Below are 17,768 nucleotides of genomic sequence, written 5' to 3'. Positions count from 1 at the left end.
TATCGATAATATCGATGTTTGGATCGATCCGCCCACCACTAGTCACAATCACGAATTAAAAAATTGGTTTGAAAAATTATGGTAAATTCAATTGTAATATAAAGAGTGTATGAAAATAAATATCTTGGAGTAGTTATTGATGAAAAATTATGTTTGAAGTCACACATAGATAATGACAAAAAATTTAAAAAAAAAATCTGAATAAGAAATCATTATACACATTATATTGTTCATTATTATGACCATATCTCACCTATTGTGTGGAACTCTGGGGAAACGCATACTGTATATACTTTGTAGTTTCTGAACAGTATATGTTAAAGTATTTGTTTAAATTTTGCTATGCTATGTTATGTTGTTAGTTACTCTACGTTATGCGTGTGTTGTGTTGGTCATGTGGAGTGCAGCACAGCGTACACAAGAAGTTAGAAGCTATTCAACAGAAGAGAAAAAAAAAACTCCCAATAGTACTCGCAAGCGAAGGGCTGCCCTTCCTCAAGGTCAACTTTTGACAAAAGAGGAAAAAATATTGTAGAGTGTTGTGATTGTGTTAAGACGAGCAGCTGCGGCCTCACCTATACACATAAAAAAATATATAAATATATATACAGTACTACACTGAATCTTTTCGTAATATCTTCATTTAGACTTTATTTCACTTTTGAATGCAAAAATGTCCTCGTTGGAAGAAAAAAAAAAAATCATCAAAAATGTCAACAACAAAAGCTCACGGGCCTTTGTGAAATTTCCGGTCACAGAATTTTTGAACGGACGTCAAGCGGTCTACTTTTCATCAAGCGCAGCTTTGCTGTTCATATTAGCATTTCAAAATGCTTCTAATATCAACTCCCATCTTTAAACTGCTGGACGCTTTTGTTCATTTCATGCGCAATCTACTTTCTCTCCATGGAGGCTCAAAATCAATCCCATGCACTTTTACTATTGCTATTTAAACGTATTTTTCTTTTTTTTTTACTCAAGCTGCTACGCCTACCACAAAGTCCCAAAGGATGTGAAGTCCCACTTTGAAAAATGTTGAAATAACGAATAAACAGACAGAATTCTAACGTCTGAGTCAAAACAGTGGAAAAAAAAAAGGAAATGTTTCTCTAACAAAAGTTGAAAATAACGCGTGCCTCCATTTGTTGTCCGTCCATTTTATTTGTTAGCTGCGTATGTTGTGGTTGAGCCGCCCCTTGGGAACATCAAAATGGCTGAGGCCGACCGTTCTCCCACAAAAATAACTTATTTATCATCAAATATCTTTTGAGAAAACCCCAGCGGTATTACACTCGGAATCTTCCCGCATTTACACTTAAATTGTGGGCTTTTAAAGCTTCTAAAGTCTTGTTTTGAAAGCAATTTCAAAAGTCATTTCAAGTGGTTTGGGAAATTTACGTTTTCTGTAGTGCTTCTCCTCATTTAGGTCATGTCCCAGCTGACATTGGGCAAGACCCAGGAGACAAACCAGGACTGGTTGACAGACAATGACAGGACACAAACAGTAGAACCGACTTCCAACCACTTCATTCTCTGCTATTAAATATCATATTATTGTGGACGTGTACTCAACCGACAGCATGTCCAGATTATTTATCTAGGCGTGTCAAAATTAGTGCATTCATTTTGAGTTAATTTAATTTACGTCCAAATTTTGCAGTAATAAATGTAATAATGACGCATATATTTGTGGAGACTGGGGTCAAGTTGTATTTTACAATTTTAAAAATGTGCAGAATTTCACAAGTTACGTCATGTTAAAGATTAGATTGCTCTTAACTCATTCACCATTGACGGCTAAAAAGGTCAAAAATTAATTTGAACTATTTCTATTAGTTTAACATTTTTTTCCTCTTTTGTTAACAAGAGTATGAAAAGCTAGAATTTTTTTTTATTGCACATTTAGAACAGATATGAAATTTGCGATTAATCGTGAGTTAACGAGTGAAGTCATGCGATTAATTACGACTTAAATTTTAATCACCCGACGCCACAAATTTTTCGTAATCTTTTCTTTTCTTTTTATTCGTTCACTACCATTGACGGCTAAAAACGTCAAAAACTCATTTGAACTATTTCTATTAGTTTAAAATTGTTTCCCCCTTTTGTTAACAAGAGTATGAAAAGCTCGATTTTTTTATTGTACAGAGATTAGAACAGATATGAAATTTGCAATTAATCGTGAGTTAACTAGTGAAGTCATACGATTAATTACAATTAAAAAATTGAATTGCCTGTCGCCCCTAATTTTTAATAATCTTTTTTTTTTTTATGAATTAATGGCAGTGAATGAGTTAATATAAAAAGAAAAATGCACTGAGCTGTCACCAATGTCTTACAAATGTAATTATGCCATCTAGTGGTAGAAAAAGGACCAACACAAATCAATATCACACTCTTTTTACAGTGCAGTACATATTTTTCATTTTTAATTAAATTTGATGAATTATGAAATTACTGTAACAATGACTAAAAGATGCCGCCATATTTCTATTAGTTTAATATTTTTTCCGCTTTTATGTTTACAAGAGTATGAAAACTTAGGGGGGGAAATTATTGTACATTTTATTCTACATTTAGAACAGATTTGTGATTAATCATGAGTAAGCTATTGAAGTCCTGCGATTAATTACGATGAAACATTTTAATGGCTTGCCACCCCTAAAAAAAAAAAAAAAAGCAAATACACCAAATTTTGCTGACATTTAAAGCAAGCACTCTGAATTAAGTGTGGGGACAAAAAAAACTCAAAACACAATATACTTTCCAATCTCACAGAATTTGTCTGCTTTATTTCCAAGGAAGACGTTGGTGGATCATGAATCACAAGCCCTCAAAAGGTTGCCCCCCCTCCCACAGGAAATGGATTTCCAGTGATATAAAGGTGCAGGGTGCAACAACACGTACGGTATGCAAAACTCTCCCACAAGCATAAGGTGTTCACTGAACATATGTTTTGCTTATTATTGCATTCATATTCACACCTAATGGACAATTTATAGTCTTCAATTATTCTTACGTGAATGTGTGGGTTGTTTTTTTTGCATGTGGGAGGATGCTGTTGTAATAAATATATATATAGGCCTACTGTATTTTTTTCCATCTACCTTAGTTTGTTCTATATTCTATTAATGTTGTTGGATTTGGTTTCCCAATTATGCCCATTTCTTTCTCTCTCTCTCTTTTTTTTTTAATTATGCTTATTTTAAATCACCTTTTTTTTTTAAATCAGATGTTATTGTTTACTATATTATAGTAACAAGTAGACAACTGCCAACTAAATCGTTTATAATTAAAGTAGTGATTATCAGGAAGATTTTAATTGGCTGCAAATAAATGAACAAAATAAAGGTCAACCATTTCCATGTGACTTTGTCAAAGTGTGTTTTGCCTTGGAGATTTATAAAAGGCATCTGATACGGCTTGAAAGAAAGCAAACTCACGGGATTAATTTCAATATTAAACATTCACTAAACGGCTTAATAAGGCGCTCTGCATGCCATGTCATGGTTGACTGGGACGCTTGACTATTTTTAGCCTCTGTGTTTTTACATTGCCAGTGAAAATGTCGGCTGTGGGACAAAAAAAAATGGTGTTGAGCATTTGTGTGAAATCTCATTAAAAGTTTCACACCAGTTCGTGTTTATTTTCGAATAATTAAAAATGTGTTTTTAAAGTTTTTTTTTTTTTTAATGTTTAGTTGGTGTTTCGTGTGGCAAGTACTGTAAAATACTGTGAATAACACTCATGTTAAAAAAAAATAATAATTTAAAAAAATAATAATAATAATAATTAAAAATAATAATGATAATTAAAAATAATAAAAATAAAGCCCTACCAAGGGTTTGGGGGGAAATTAAATTTTTTCATGTTGCTTAGAGTTAGACCAGGCTGTCAAAAAACTTTTGTCACAAGTCAAAAATAATTTCCTTTACTTATGGAATAGCCCATCTTTATTCAAGAGTTTCAGCACCATCTAAAGAAAGATATTAAAGATGATCTTTTTCTTTAAGTTCAATTATTGACACCATGAATAGTTTATTCAGTCCTTCTTTGATAAAAGCAGTATGCATGGACACCTCTCAACACACCCACCCCCCCCAAATCAATAGTGGTATCTTTCAACACGTTAAAGCCCTTGTCAAAGGATTTAGTGGGTAATGAGGGCGCTCGCTCCTGACGGCTTCCCCGGCGCGTCGGCGCCAGGCGTAATGAATTGCGGAGAGTGGAGCGGGAGGCCAAGCTATTTACCCCGGCTGCACGGCAACCGCTGGCCATGGCGAAAACAGCTCGGGCTCCGGTAATGAGCTGACAGCCGCGCTGTTTACACTCTCATTGACACTCCAGGTGGAGAGACTCGACCCCATCTTGACGGAGTCTCTTTTGGCGTGAAGGATGCATGCTCCAGTGACTCACCACTGCAATGACAGAGAGAGACTAAAAGGCATATTACAGTGTTACGCCAATAGTATATTGAATGCAAAACACATTTGAGGCGTGTCAGAAAAGTTCCAGGACTGGTGTCACAGAGATGTATTTCAAATCCAAACTACAAAAGTGCACGTTTTCCCTCTCAAAGGGATCCTCCACACTTTGTTGGCGTTCTCTGCAACTCCGTGCACTCCTGAAGGATTCTTCTGGGATTCTTCGTCGTCATGGCCACCGTGATGTCGTCCCCTTTTTCAAAATGGGTTCATTCACTGCCATTGACGGTTATGAACGTCAAAAAATAATTTTAACTATTTCTATAAAAAAAATAATCTACTTTTGTCAACAAGAGTATGAAAACTTAAATTGTACATTTAGAACAGATGTAAAATTTGTGATTAATCATGAGTTAACTATTAAAGTCATGCGATTAATTACGAATAAAAAAAATGTAATCGCCTGACGCCCCTAACTATTAATAATCATCTCGTCAGGCAATTAAAATTTTTATTTATAAAATGTTATTGTAATTAATCACATGACTTAACTAGTTAACTCACAATTAATATATTTTTTTATATCTGTATCTAAATGTACATTTTCATACTCTTGTTAACAAAAGTGGAAACAAATGTTAAACTAATAGAAATAGTTCAAATTAATTTTTGACATTTATAGCCGTCAGTGGCAGTGAATGAGTTAATGACCCCTTTGACCTTGGAAAAGAGCAGGGAAAAATTCTACAGAGTCAAGTTGGATGAGTTGCTCCATCATGGTGATCTTCTCAGCCAGGAACTGTCAGATGCTCAGGGCGTTGGGAGCAAGCCTATGATGAACGGGAAAACTCATAGTTTGTCATGTTTCGGTTCTGTGGGGGGTTGGGTTTTTGTTTGTTATGGGTGTTCTTGTTGTTTTTGTCTGTGGTTGGTGTTTTTTGTCTTGTGTTCCTGGTTTCATCCCTTGTCTCGTTATTTATTACCACGTCCACCTGTGTGTGTCTTCCCTTCCCCAAGTGAGTCTCATTAGTGTTGGTGTGTTTAGCTTGTAGCATTTGTCCATTTGGTGTGGGTGCATTGTCTATGTTAAGTCGTCGCCACAGCCAAGCCGTATTCGGCACAGCTAAGTAGCCAATGTCATGGTCAAGTCGTCTTCGCCACCGCCAAGTCGTCTTCGCCACAGCCAAGTCGTCCTGTCACAGCCAAGTCATCCTCGTCACAGCCAAGTCGTCGTCACAGCCAAGCCGTCTTCGTCACAGCTAAGTAGCCAATGCCATGGTCAAGTCGTCTTCGCCACCGCCAAGTCGTCTTCGCCACAGCCAAGTCGTCCTGTCACAGCCAAGTCATCCTCGTCACAGCCAAGTCGTCGTCACAGCCAAGCCGTCTTCGTCACGGCTAAGTAGCCAATGTCACGGTCAAGTCGTTTTTGCCACAGCCAAGTCGTCTTCGCCCCAGTCAAGTCGTCCTCGCCACAGTCAAGTCGTCCTCGTCACAGCCAAGCCGTCCTCGCCACAGTCAAGTCGTCCTCGTCACAGCCAAGTCGTCCTCGCCACAGTCAAGTCGTCCTCGTCACAGCCAAGTCGTCCTCGTCACAGCTAAGTCATAGCCACTCCACTCCACAGCAAGTCAAGGCAAATCAGGTCCTGTCACGCTCGTTCAAGTCATGGCGAACAGTCTACTCAAGTCCTGTCCAGTCATGGCGACCAGTCTAGTCACATCTCGCCCAGTCATGGCGACCAGTCCAGTCACGTTTCATCAAGTCATGGTTGTCTGCTCACCTTTCTCCACTATGGTTATTTAAAGCACTTGATTCCTGTTTTCCTGCATTTGGGTCCACCATCCCACATTCACTCACTTTCCATCCTGACATAGTTGGAGTTTGTGATACACTGTATACATTTTTGAAAACATAAACACAATGGGCTCTATTTTCGTAAACAGTGCACGTGTGCCGTGGCCCAAATGTCGGCGTATCCTGATTTTCATATCAGCGCAAGGATCACTATATGTTTGCCAATTTGGTGGACCCGCCTCTGCCAAGCTGGGTGTTCCGGCGCAAAGTGTTTCAGAAAGTCGGTTTACGCCTACGCAGACCACGTCTAAATACTGGCATATCTGGTCTAATGCGATTTTGGTGAATTTAATAGGACCACAGGCAAACAGATTCTGAGCTTTGCCGATATGTGTAGGTTAAAGAGCCAAACTTGCTTGTATAGACCAAATGAATTGTCTTTTCCGTCCACTGTATTTGTCCCTTCAAAGAGACTTGTTTTTCGTTTGACTGTGACTTTATTAACTCCCCTTCTAGCGTTTAACATCTATTCACCTGTGTGCCACAAAACGGTCTTTTGTTGCTGTTAAAGAAGGTCTTAGCAGGCCAAATGCTCCTCATTAGTAAAATGATCTTTCTGGAAATTGCCATTCTACTCTCCTGACTACCTCCATAGTAACATGAATTATAAGGTTGGGGAAAATGAAATAAATTGTTGAAAAATCAGATTAACAGATTCAGGACCTGATTAGTTTCCATTTGTTCAAAACTACCAAGTGTAATTCAAGGTTTCTCTTGACTTTCTCTGGAAATGGTCTTTTTCAATGATCTTTGTTCACGACAATAAGTAGTAACATTAGCAACAATTAAAACAAAACAATAATAATAATAAAGAGTTCTGTTATCTTTTTTTTTTTTCCTGGAGAGCTCAGTATTGTTCATTCTGTAATTTTACCGATTTGACATGTCATCATCATTGCTCTCCTTTTTTTCTTTTTTTTTTTTTTAAATATTTTAAAACATTTTTTATATATATATATATTTTTTGTATGTGGGTGATTATGTGTATGTGCGTGCTTGCGAGTGAGTGTGTATTCATTAGTTCACCTAAAACCTATTGAGAAAAAAAAAAAAAAGAGTTCTGTTATCTAAAGTAGTAACGCACATCTCAAGATGAATTTTGTCACAATGGTGGTTAAATCGACAAAATGATATGATATTTGAGCCCACCAGTAAGAACAACAGCAAATCTCATGTGTGAGTGCAGGCTCATCCTTCTTTAATGCGTTCTATTCCAAGACCGGCTCGTGCAGTGAATGCCTCTCGGACGACCTTCCTTGGCAGCTAAATTCTTCCACAAAAACCCTCCATGGAATTGCAACATAGCTCGCAGCAGTCATTGTGAAATTCATGTTCGGTCTGATGCAACTTAAGCTGTCGTCTACAAAAACAGCCACTTTGTCTTTGATTTCATGAGAGTGCACGGAGCAATTATTGTTTCTACGGAGGTTTGCACATTTGCTACTTTGTACGAGGGCAAAGGGAAAACATTCATCTTGATGGGAATCACTGTTTTAATGTTAAGGAAACCGATTCATCAACTGATCACATTTTTTTGAACTATCAGACTTAAGCAAATATTCCAACAGTAATGTTTATATGCGCTGTAATATTTAATCACAAAATCATTAGTTTGACCGTCGGAAAAGGAGTGGATAGAAACAAAATGGCAACCACTATTACCTTGACTGAACAGGTGATTAATCTGCCAGCCATTTTATAAAGCATAAAAGAAGAAACACTCTGACAAGAATTGCAAACATTTGGCGTTATATTTTTTAATGGACAATGAACAAGTCAATGTAATGTGACAAGCTTACAACGGTGCAAGCACAATAAGTGGCGGGTTCATTCAAAGTGATAAAAACACATTTTTATTATTATTATTTTTTATAACTGCTACTTGTTTTTTTTTCTATGAAAAAAGACCATTAAGACACTTATTATACTAAAAGATATTTGTTTATCAGATAACAGAATTAAAGGAAAACAGCAACAGTGGAACAATCAATTCAAAGGAAAAACAACCAACCCAAGACAGAAAGTTGTGACAAGGCCTACTCATGAAAATACATAAAAGTGCACCCTCATTTGCCAACAACAATTTTTTATTGATTGCGAGTTCTAATACAACCAAATTGAACACTTATTATTAAAGTAACACTGACTCCAATGTGAATGTCATGCTCCCAATGTAGCAGCCGTGGCTAACGTTTTCTTTAGCTAATGCTAACGGAGTATTGCTAATTGCTAGTGCTGCTATTTTGTTGAAGCCGGAGATGTGTTCCGTGACTACACGGCTACACACTTTCATAGCTGCATCCAATCACGGCCATGTTATTTGTTAGTGAGGGGCTTCGGTGAGAGAATTGAGGGTCGGGCGGAGATAAGATGAATCGAGGCTACGAGTCGTATCTTGCTAGCAGTTCTATCACTGCAAATTCCCCTTTATTAACTGTGCAGGTGATGTTTTAATGAACATTTTACTATTCTTAACGGTCATACAATTATTTTTTTTTAAAAAAGAGACATTTAACCACTGTTAGCATGAAAACGACCTTGAGGCTTTCCACTTGAGATTCTCTGTTAATATGATTTCCAAGAGCCTTTTTTTTTTTTTTGCTTCCCTTTTGTTAAGATGGTAAGTGAAGTAAATATTCAGTTTCAATTTAATTATAACTGTTTTGATTTAGTTATAACTATTTAGAATTGGACAAAATTGCTTTGATTTACTCAGTATAGTTTTGTGTGAGAATTCAAATGATGTGAGGGGGGTGATTTTCTCTTTGTTCTCTCCTGAGAACATATGGTGGGGGCAAGCGAAAGTGTAAATTAGACCCCTTTGTTTATAAGACGGCTCCTCAGAGTCTCTCAGTCTCTTCTGTAAACAACGTCAACCCTTATCTGATTATCTGTGCTCCATCATGTGACTACGAGCGGGAAGAAAAGAAGGAGGTACCATGTGACTAGCTGGGAGGGTCTTCTGCAAGGACAAAGAATTAGAGGGACGAGCAGGGGGTTGGGCGTCACAGTTGAGAATCAAAGATGGCGCGGCTGGCGGCTATTCTCATCTGTCCACAAATTTGTGTAATAAAATCCTTAGGTAATGCCTGAATTCACTGATCTCGTTGTATGTTTTGATAATCAACATCATGAACACGGAAGAGTAAGTATTCATCTTACTACATAAGGAAAGTGATTTCTCACTGGAAAATAGCACCAGCTTGACCTTAATTTCGTGGTGAATAATGCATGAATCTGCCAATTTTAGGTGATGCAATGAGTGCGTATCTATGAAGGTTTACAAATGGATGCGGAACCAAATTGGGATTTTTTTTAAGCCCTGTTGAGTGCCCCTTTTAGCACACACTAGTTTATATTCCGTAATATTGGTCAGATGCAATTGAAATCTAAAGCTGTTAAATATTCAGAGCGCATACAGCGGTTCTTATGACTACGATTTAGTGCATGCTGCGCGTGTGTGTAAATAAATGTGGGCTAACATTCACAACCCACCGGGTGAAGTCTTGTTATGGACTTTCTCTAATGGTCTGAAATGTAAGCCTCTGGTTCATAGGCCCAATTGCCCGGTCACTGGTATCGATCAAGTGCACCATTAATGACATTGCACCAAACATATTACCACCATTTGGCCCAAATGCACAGCCGACTGCACTAATCACCACTTAAAAAGGAGTCTCGGCTTGTTGGAGCGTTTCCACATCCTTGCTAATTAAATGACTCACAGAGATGACATTTTATTGATGTTATGGTAGGTAATTAATATAAATGTAATTTAACAAGTAGGTTCTTAAGTGAAATGCACAAGAAGGATTTGCAATATGACTTTCATTAGAATGTTAATTATTTCAATGTTAGGCAGAAATACTTTGAGTCCCAATCAAGCTATAGCTGAATACCATTTGAGAAGGATTTGTTTGGTATTCTGGACCATAGCACTTAGTGTTCACACTAGATTTTATTTTTTTTATTTATAATTGGACCAAAGGTTGCCGGTTATGTTACCCAGTTACCTGCAGTGTGCTTTACGGTCCGTTTGCAGCCTGCATGGAACGGCTTAGTGTCAAACCGGTCTAATACAAGCATGTCTCAGCAACAATCAATCTCGGTTCTCTCCCAGCCCTTGAACCTTCCGGATCAGAGGCTGTCCGCAATGAATTCAGATACACTAAATCCCAGACCAATAAACTGCCTTAGCTCTGCACTAACATCAAAACAAGCTTCCTTTTTCTGTTAGATTTGGGCAAGATTATTGGGATGAAATGAGAAATAGATGCCAGGATGGCTGATTCACTGTGTGTTTATTAACTCATTCACTGCCATTGACGGCTATTGACGTCAAAAATTCATTTGAACTATTTCTATTAGTTTAACATTTTTTTCCACTTTTGTTAACAAGAATATGAAAACCTAGAGTTTTTTTATTGTATATTTAGAACAGATATGAAATTGTGAGTTAACTAGTGAAGTCATGTGACAAATTTTAATCGCCTGACGCCCCTAATTTTAATAATGTTTTCTTTTTTAAATTTAATTTTTTTTTAAAGATGAAAAGATTATTAAAAATGAGGGGTGCCAGCTGATTTTTAAAAAATATATAATTAATCGCATGACTTTGCTAATTAACTCACGATTAAAAAAAAAGTTTATTAAAAATTAGGTGCGTCAGGTGATTACAATTTTTAATTGTAATTAATTGCACGACTTCACTAGTTAGCTCACGATTAAAAAAAAAGATTATTAAAAATTAGGGGTGTCAGGTGATAAAATGTTTTAATTGTAATTAATCGCATGCCTTCACAAGTTAACTCACAATTAATAACACATTTTATATCTGTTCTAAATGAGCAATAAAACATTTTTTCTAGGTTTTCATACTTTTGTTAACAAAAGTGGAAAAAAATGTAAAACTAACAGAAATAGTTTAAATGATTTTTTGACGTCTATAGCCGTCAATGGCAGTGAATGAGTTAATCCCTGCCTGCCTCCCTTTCTCTTTGCCTTCTCTGGAAGCTCTGCTTGCATCTGCACTGCAGTCTCGGCAAAGTGCGAGCAAACACAAAAATTTACATGGTGCCTTGCCAGGTGCAATTATTTAGAAGGTTGCAACTCTCAAGAGTTATATTTAGCGTTGGAGAAATGAAATAGCCTAAATGTACTATACACGTGGTATATACATGGGGGGGGAAAAACAAGCTGATTCGGGTTTTAGTGTGAAAATACTGTTTGCTTCTCAGTTGCTCAACGAAGCTAAGCACACTATTTTTGAGCATCTGTCCCTTTTAATCCCCAGTGGCTGGAGATGACAAATTAAATTAAAACAGCCAGATTTCACACTCACAATGTGATTAATTGCCCAAAGCTGCACTTGATGTCTGAATATATAATTACTGTTATTGTCTCTCATTAAAATGATAAATGTCATTATCAATGTGGATTAGGGTGGGGTAACAGAGTAATGGTATGTTACCATTTTAATGCGATAATATCAAAACACAGACATTTTGTGATAATTGACATATTTGGGTGGGGTAAACACCAGAGATGGACTAGCCTACTGGCGTACAGGGCATATGCCCGGTGGGCCGGCATCTTATGAGTCAGATGCAGTAAGGCTACTTGATTATGAAGAAAATATTAATCACGATTAATTTGGTAATAATTGAGAACACGATTAGGGATGTAACGATCTCTAAACATCATAATACAATCATTATCGCCATATTGTGAGGAGGTTGGCGATATATATATATATATATATATATATATATATATATATATATATATGTATATATAAGCTAACAATACTCTATAAAATCTCACAATACTGTAAAAAAACAACAACAAAAATCATATTGGGAAAAATACAATATTGTGTTTTATTATAATTTGCATAATCACGATTAGGACAATCATTTGTTTTTTGGTACAAAACATGAAAATGTTGAAACTTAAAAAATATTAAGACAAATTTATTTGAAGCACTATAATCATGCAAATTTATTTTGGACCAAACAAGACTTATAAATTGAATTTGTTATTTTAAAATAAGATTTTTTTTTTACAGTACACACATTTATATATATATATATATATATATATATATATATATTTATATATATATATATATATATATATATATATATATATATATATATATATATTTAAACAACTCAAAATTAGCATTAATAATATTTTACTTTTGTTCACAATTATGCCAATTTTGTAATTGTGGGGTGTTAAAATTAAAATTAAATTGTAATTGAATTTCGATTAATTGCACATCCCTACCACGCAGTGCTTTTTAATGATTATTTTCCTGCCACAATTTAGAGGGACTAGTCCAATAATACACTTGGAATATAGACAGCAAACTGAACCAACATCAGTCAACATCAGTGGCAGAATTACGTGTTAGGCAGGGGTGGTCAGGAGTCAGGCCGGGCTGCAGGCGGGTTTAAGTCAAAATGCCAGGGACGTTTTTTTTTTGTGCCAGTCCAGCTCTGGTGAACACTATCGCGGGAATAGTAAACAAAAAAAAAAAAGGCGCAAGTTCAAATGTCGCTTGGACTATTTAACAGAAAAAAACTTTATCTAATCAGCACTTTTCACATTCTCCAAAATGTCGATCCTGCAAAAACTTTCAAACAAATCTCAATTCTTCATTTGGCCCTCAGACTGAGCGTTTGCCAAAATGTGCATTTCAGATGCTTTGGAGGAGATTCAACAGGCTGTTTGATCTAAAGACGGTAATGACTGTTCTTAGACTAAAACATTCACAGGCAGAATATATTAGTTGGTGAAGATACTTAAAAAAAAATAATTAAAAAAAAGGCCATCAAGCCACAGCATCGACCACTAGACATTAGCAACTAATTGTAGAGCTTGTGGCTGTGAAGTGATACACTGCGTATCGGCCCATGCAAACCTCTCAGATTATGTTTTTAATCACATCTGCACACGAGTGGGCCATTAAGTGGTGGATCACATTGCAGTATGCGAGCGGTGCGTTTGGACTTGCATTGCGTGGGATATTCCATCAGGAAATTGTCCCTCCCCCCTGCTGCCTCGTTGACCACAACAGCTTGAGAGAAGATGACCTGCCAGATGTTTGTAATCTCAAACCGAGAAGCTTGTGACTCAGAGAAAGGGAACATAGGAGGGGATTATAAATGCTGACCGTTGCCCTGGATCCCACCATAATCGCCGATAGATGGCAATTGTCCTCTTTTACCCTCAATGCTGGCTACTTGAATTTTACATAAGCGTCAATATGGGGCGAATTGCGCAATTTCAATCTATTTCAATTTCTACACATTTCTCAATGGCAGAATCCTAGTGGTGCACTTCATAGTTTATAAGCCATAGCATATTTGACATTTGCTCAACCTTAATTTGCCAGATACCTGTGCAATAAATGACACTAGACAAAGTGCAATTTATGCAGAAATTGCGTGAGAATGCTAAAAAGCTGAATGCTAAGATTTGAATGCATGTGCTTATGAAGTAAATTGAAAGATAAATTATGTGAAAATTACTTATTTTCTTTTTTTTACTTGTAGTTAAATGACAAATTAATAAAAAGAAAACAAACTGCAATCTTTCTAAAGTGGGATGTATTAATTTCAGAGGAATTATAATCCATTTCCTGATCTGATAGTCAGTCGATATCGAACGTACTGAAATGGAGACCAAGCGGGGTTTGAACCCAGGTTCTCCGCCATGGATATATTGGCAGTGTACAGTCGGAGGTGGGATTCAAACCTGCAACCTACTGGTTACTGGACAATGCACTTCATCAACTGCTCCACCAAGCAGTATCAGACACCTGGCAATGATGATCAGTTGTATGTATGGAAGTGGGCGTGGAAAATGGGACTTTGAAAAAGTTCAATGTCAGTCCCATTGAAAATGAATGGGGGAAAAATTGAGATTGAACGTTAAATTGTGCAAATACTATAAATAATGTGGAATTAGACAATATATACCTTCAGCATTCCCACAATTATTAAAAATGTTAAACGTAAAAATTAAAAGCAAAATATTGGGCAGCAGCTTCACATACTCAGGTTTGGCCAATTCATATTTGGAATGCTTTTTAATCAAAGTTGGGTGATAAGCAGGCCTGTTTTAATTGCAAACAAATGGTGAATTTGCTACATGTGCATTACAACAAATTGGAATATGGTTGACAAGTTCATTCATTCCTAATTCAAAGAGTAAAACCACACACAAAAAAAAGATTCAGGTGGCCAATTCCAACCAAGTTGTATATTAAACATAATTTGGATACTTTTTAAAAATGTAGTATTTGAATTTCTTATTATGGTGAACGAGTTTCGATCGACACGTAAACGCCGTGTGACGGTTTCTCCCGTGACGTCACCCAAGCACCGCGCGACCAAAATCACAACAAGGAAAAACTTTAGGTGGTTGTTGTTTTTTTCCTGCTTTTTATTTTATGTACTTGGCATGGATGGATGGTTTGAGTGAGAGGAGACGGCGTTAAAATGAAGAATTTGAAAAGGCTGACTCGCAAATCACGAGTTTCGATCGACACGTAATCTCCTTGCGACGGTTTCTGTGACGTCACCCAAGCGCGGCGCCGCAAAAAATCAGAACATCGGGGAAAGAGAAAAACTTGCGGTGGTTGCCGTTTTTTCAGCTTTTTTTATGTACTTGGCATGGATGGATGGTTTGAGTGAGGGGAGACGGCGTTAAGATGAAGAATTTGAAAAGGCTGACTCGCAAGTCACGAGTTTCGATCGACACGTAATCTCCTTGCGACGGTTTCTGTGACGTCACCCAAGCGCGGCGCCGCAAAAATCAGAACGAGGAAAGAGAAAAACTTGCGTCGGTTGCCGTTTATTCTGCTTTTTTTTTTATGTACATCTGGATGAAGAATATGAAAAGTAGACTACAACAAAAATAGGCAAAGGATTATTAAGAGATTTGTTTTTGTGGACTTAAACCGAGAATGCATCATCGTCGCGCTTGAAGGTAAGATCATTTTTTGTCCCCGTAAATTCCTGTAAATGTGGCCCGGTTGGGAAGGCCCCTATAGTAAATGTACTCCGAAGTTCCTGCGGTGGAAACGCGGCTTATGCTTGCGTGGACAATTTGGGAATCGTCTTCATCATGACCAGATTGGTAAAATAAATTCTGTGGCTGTTTTCGACCAGCACACAAACAAAACCTACTCATGAAGTGATTCAGGCGCTTTTTTGAATGAAAAATAAGAGTGCCGTTTGAGTTAATATGAATCCGGGAATCTGTCACATATTAAGGAGTGAGCAGCAGGACAGAGTCCGCCTGTGGCAAATCACCAGTAGCTTACTAGCAGTGGAGAAGTCGATTTCAAGAAAATTCCTTGTGAAAGAAGTAATTATGACAACCCTGAATATAGTACAATATTTAAAAGTAAACCTGAGAAAAATAATTTAGCCAGAAAAGCCATTGTAATTTATTCATAGCATACTGCATTGTAAATCAACAGAATCCATTTATTAATATTTTTTTACTTTAATGTGACTCTAGAGCCATGAAGTGTGATGGTGAATGGAAGCTCCATATTTGACTACTTAGCACTGGAACATGTTGTCCTCCATTAGAGAGCAAAAATTGGACCCATGGAAGTGTAAAGAATTGGACATCAGCCCCCCGAAGACCCGGAGGTACATCCGCAAATGTTGGCTTGCCAAGCGCTGCCAGTTAAGAGCATGTTGTGCTTTTGAAGATGACTTTGCAGTTCTGTAGAGAGTGCTTTTAATGCAACATGTTCCTCCATGCCAACTGCTCTCCACAATTTAGTCCAACCTATTTTGCGTCATGGTTGCATGTAATGGAATAGCTCACGTTTAACACGCTTTGGGATTATTGATATTAGGGTTACAGATGGACTGTATGTTGCTTTTATTGTTAAAGGAATTATGGTAAATTTAGCGTCAGGGATTGGGGTTGGTGTTCGGGATAAATGGGTTTGGGTTAAATGTTTTGTCTTTGTTCGGGGAAAAAGTTCCACAAATAGATTTTTGTTTTATTGAGCTTTATTGAACGCAAATGTTTATGTTTACCAAACTGAAAAGTCATGTTCATGGTATCCTTAACTATTGGTCCTGAATAAATTATGACTAGTCAATAAATGTGAAGCAAATCTTAAAAAAAAAATCAAATTAAATTGACCCCAAATCAATAGAGTTAAGGAATTTAACTCCACTTCAGCATACAGTTTTAAAAAAAAACGTAAAAAAACCCGGTAATTTTCCATCAGCTGGGGCGCCAGAAAAATACTGTGAAATAACAGAAAATTACTTCCTCGCAAAAACATAGTCCCGTATTTAAAGTACAGGTTTTAACTGTAATTTTTAACAAAATTGTATGTAATATAACAGTATATGACCAAAAAATAATGTGATTCATCTTTCAAAACATGGCCAATAGCTGTTGAAAAACTAGATATTGGGTTTAAAATTGCAACAGTTTACTGTTAGTGTAATTTATTTATATAGCATTTTTTCACCTTTTTAAAGTAGAATTTTACATTTCATTCCATTAAATAACAGACAAATATTTGTGAAATTACAATGCGTTTGTGAACGTATTTTCACAATCAATTTATGTATTTCTAATGGAGTTTTTTGTAAAAGAAGAATAATATTGTGTGTTTTTACAGTTACAGTGATTTCATGTTATTTTACATTTGACGTAAAATCAAAGTCTATTTTGTAAATTATTTGTACATTTTTAAAATAGAGAAAAAACTGTAAAATTAGGTTATATTTCTTTATTTTTCTTTTTTTTACAGTGTACCAAGATATTTTCCAAATATGTCGCCTCTCTGTTCAGCAAATCAAAAACAACCAGCTTCGGGCAGTTTCGGGCAGAGTTCCAACTTCTCCAGGAACATCTGGAATCATAGGTGGATTAGTTTTGGGTTGGGTGAGGTTGATCCCTCCAATAGGAATACTGAACCAGACTGAGTCGGGCCATAATGGGGAGCAGGTGGGTTGAATCATCACACCTCTTGACAGTGAAGATGAGAAGCGATGGCGTGACATTTAATGGACCAGAGACTGATAGACCCACACAGCGTAGACACTATGATAATTGCTTCGGTGAAATGAAGGCATGGTTCTGAAGGGGAAATATTTAGACAGCGTGGAGGCACACAGGAGGCACAGCATAAACGGGATATGGCAGGAATTCCCATGAAGGTCTTTGCTAATTCAACTTTTCATAAAAATGATTTGATGTGGCTTGACAAATATAAAGCGCATGTTTGTTTGCTTTTAAGGGGTGTTTTATTGATAGCTTGTAAAAGGCACAATTACACTGGGCATACTAACAGGAAGTAAAAATAGAAATTGCTCTTCATTTAGAAGATTTCACTCGCCTGAGGAAATGTGGTCTGTGTCCCGCCAAGGTGTTGGACCCGAGAGACAGTCATTTTAAGGGTAAGACAGAGTTAAGGTCAAGTTCTTCCACATCAAAGC

The 17,768-nt window shown here is 36.8% G+C and overlaps 2 long non-coding RNA genes across 4 annotated transcripts in view; both read left to right on the top strand.

The window, feature by feature from the left end:
• LOC144048929 (uncharacterized) overlaps positions 1 to 3,370 on the top strand; it is a 155,657-nt gene extending 152,287 nt beyond the window's left edge. For both annotated transcript variants that reach the window (XR_013293450.1, XR_013293452.1), the window contains one exon: positions 2,802 to 3,370. This is a non-coding gene — a long non-coding RNA (uncharacterized LOC144048929). The remainder of the gene's footprint in view (positions 1 to 2,801) is intronic.
• An 11,608-nt stretch (positions 3,371 to 14,978) lies between these two features.
• LOC144049430 (uncharacterized) overlaps positions 14,979 to 17,768 on the top strand; it is a 35,361-nt gene continuing 32,571 nt past the window's right edge. The window contains exons 1-3 of one of the 2 annotated variants that reach the window (XR_013293563.1): positions 14,979 to 15,276; positions 15,814 to 15,950; positions 17,655 to 17,729. This is a non-coding gene — a long non-coding RNA (uncharacterized LOC144049430). The other variant, XR_013293562.1, reaches the window with a different exon arrangement.

The sequence above is a fragment of the Vanacampus margaritifer genome, chromosome 3 (genome assembly GCF_051991255.1).
Source record: "Vanacampus margaritifer isolate UIUO_Vmar chromosome 3, RoL_Vmar_1.0, whole genome shotgun sequence".
In the NCBI taxonomy this organism is placed as follows: domain Eukaryota; kingdom Metazoa; phylum Chordata; class Actinopteri; order Syngnathiformes; family Syngnathidae; genus Vanacampus; species Vanacampus margaritifer.
This window is presented reverse-complemented; position numbering and strand designations above follow the sequence as displayed.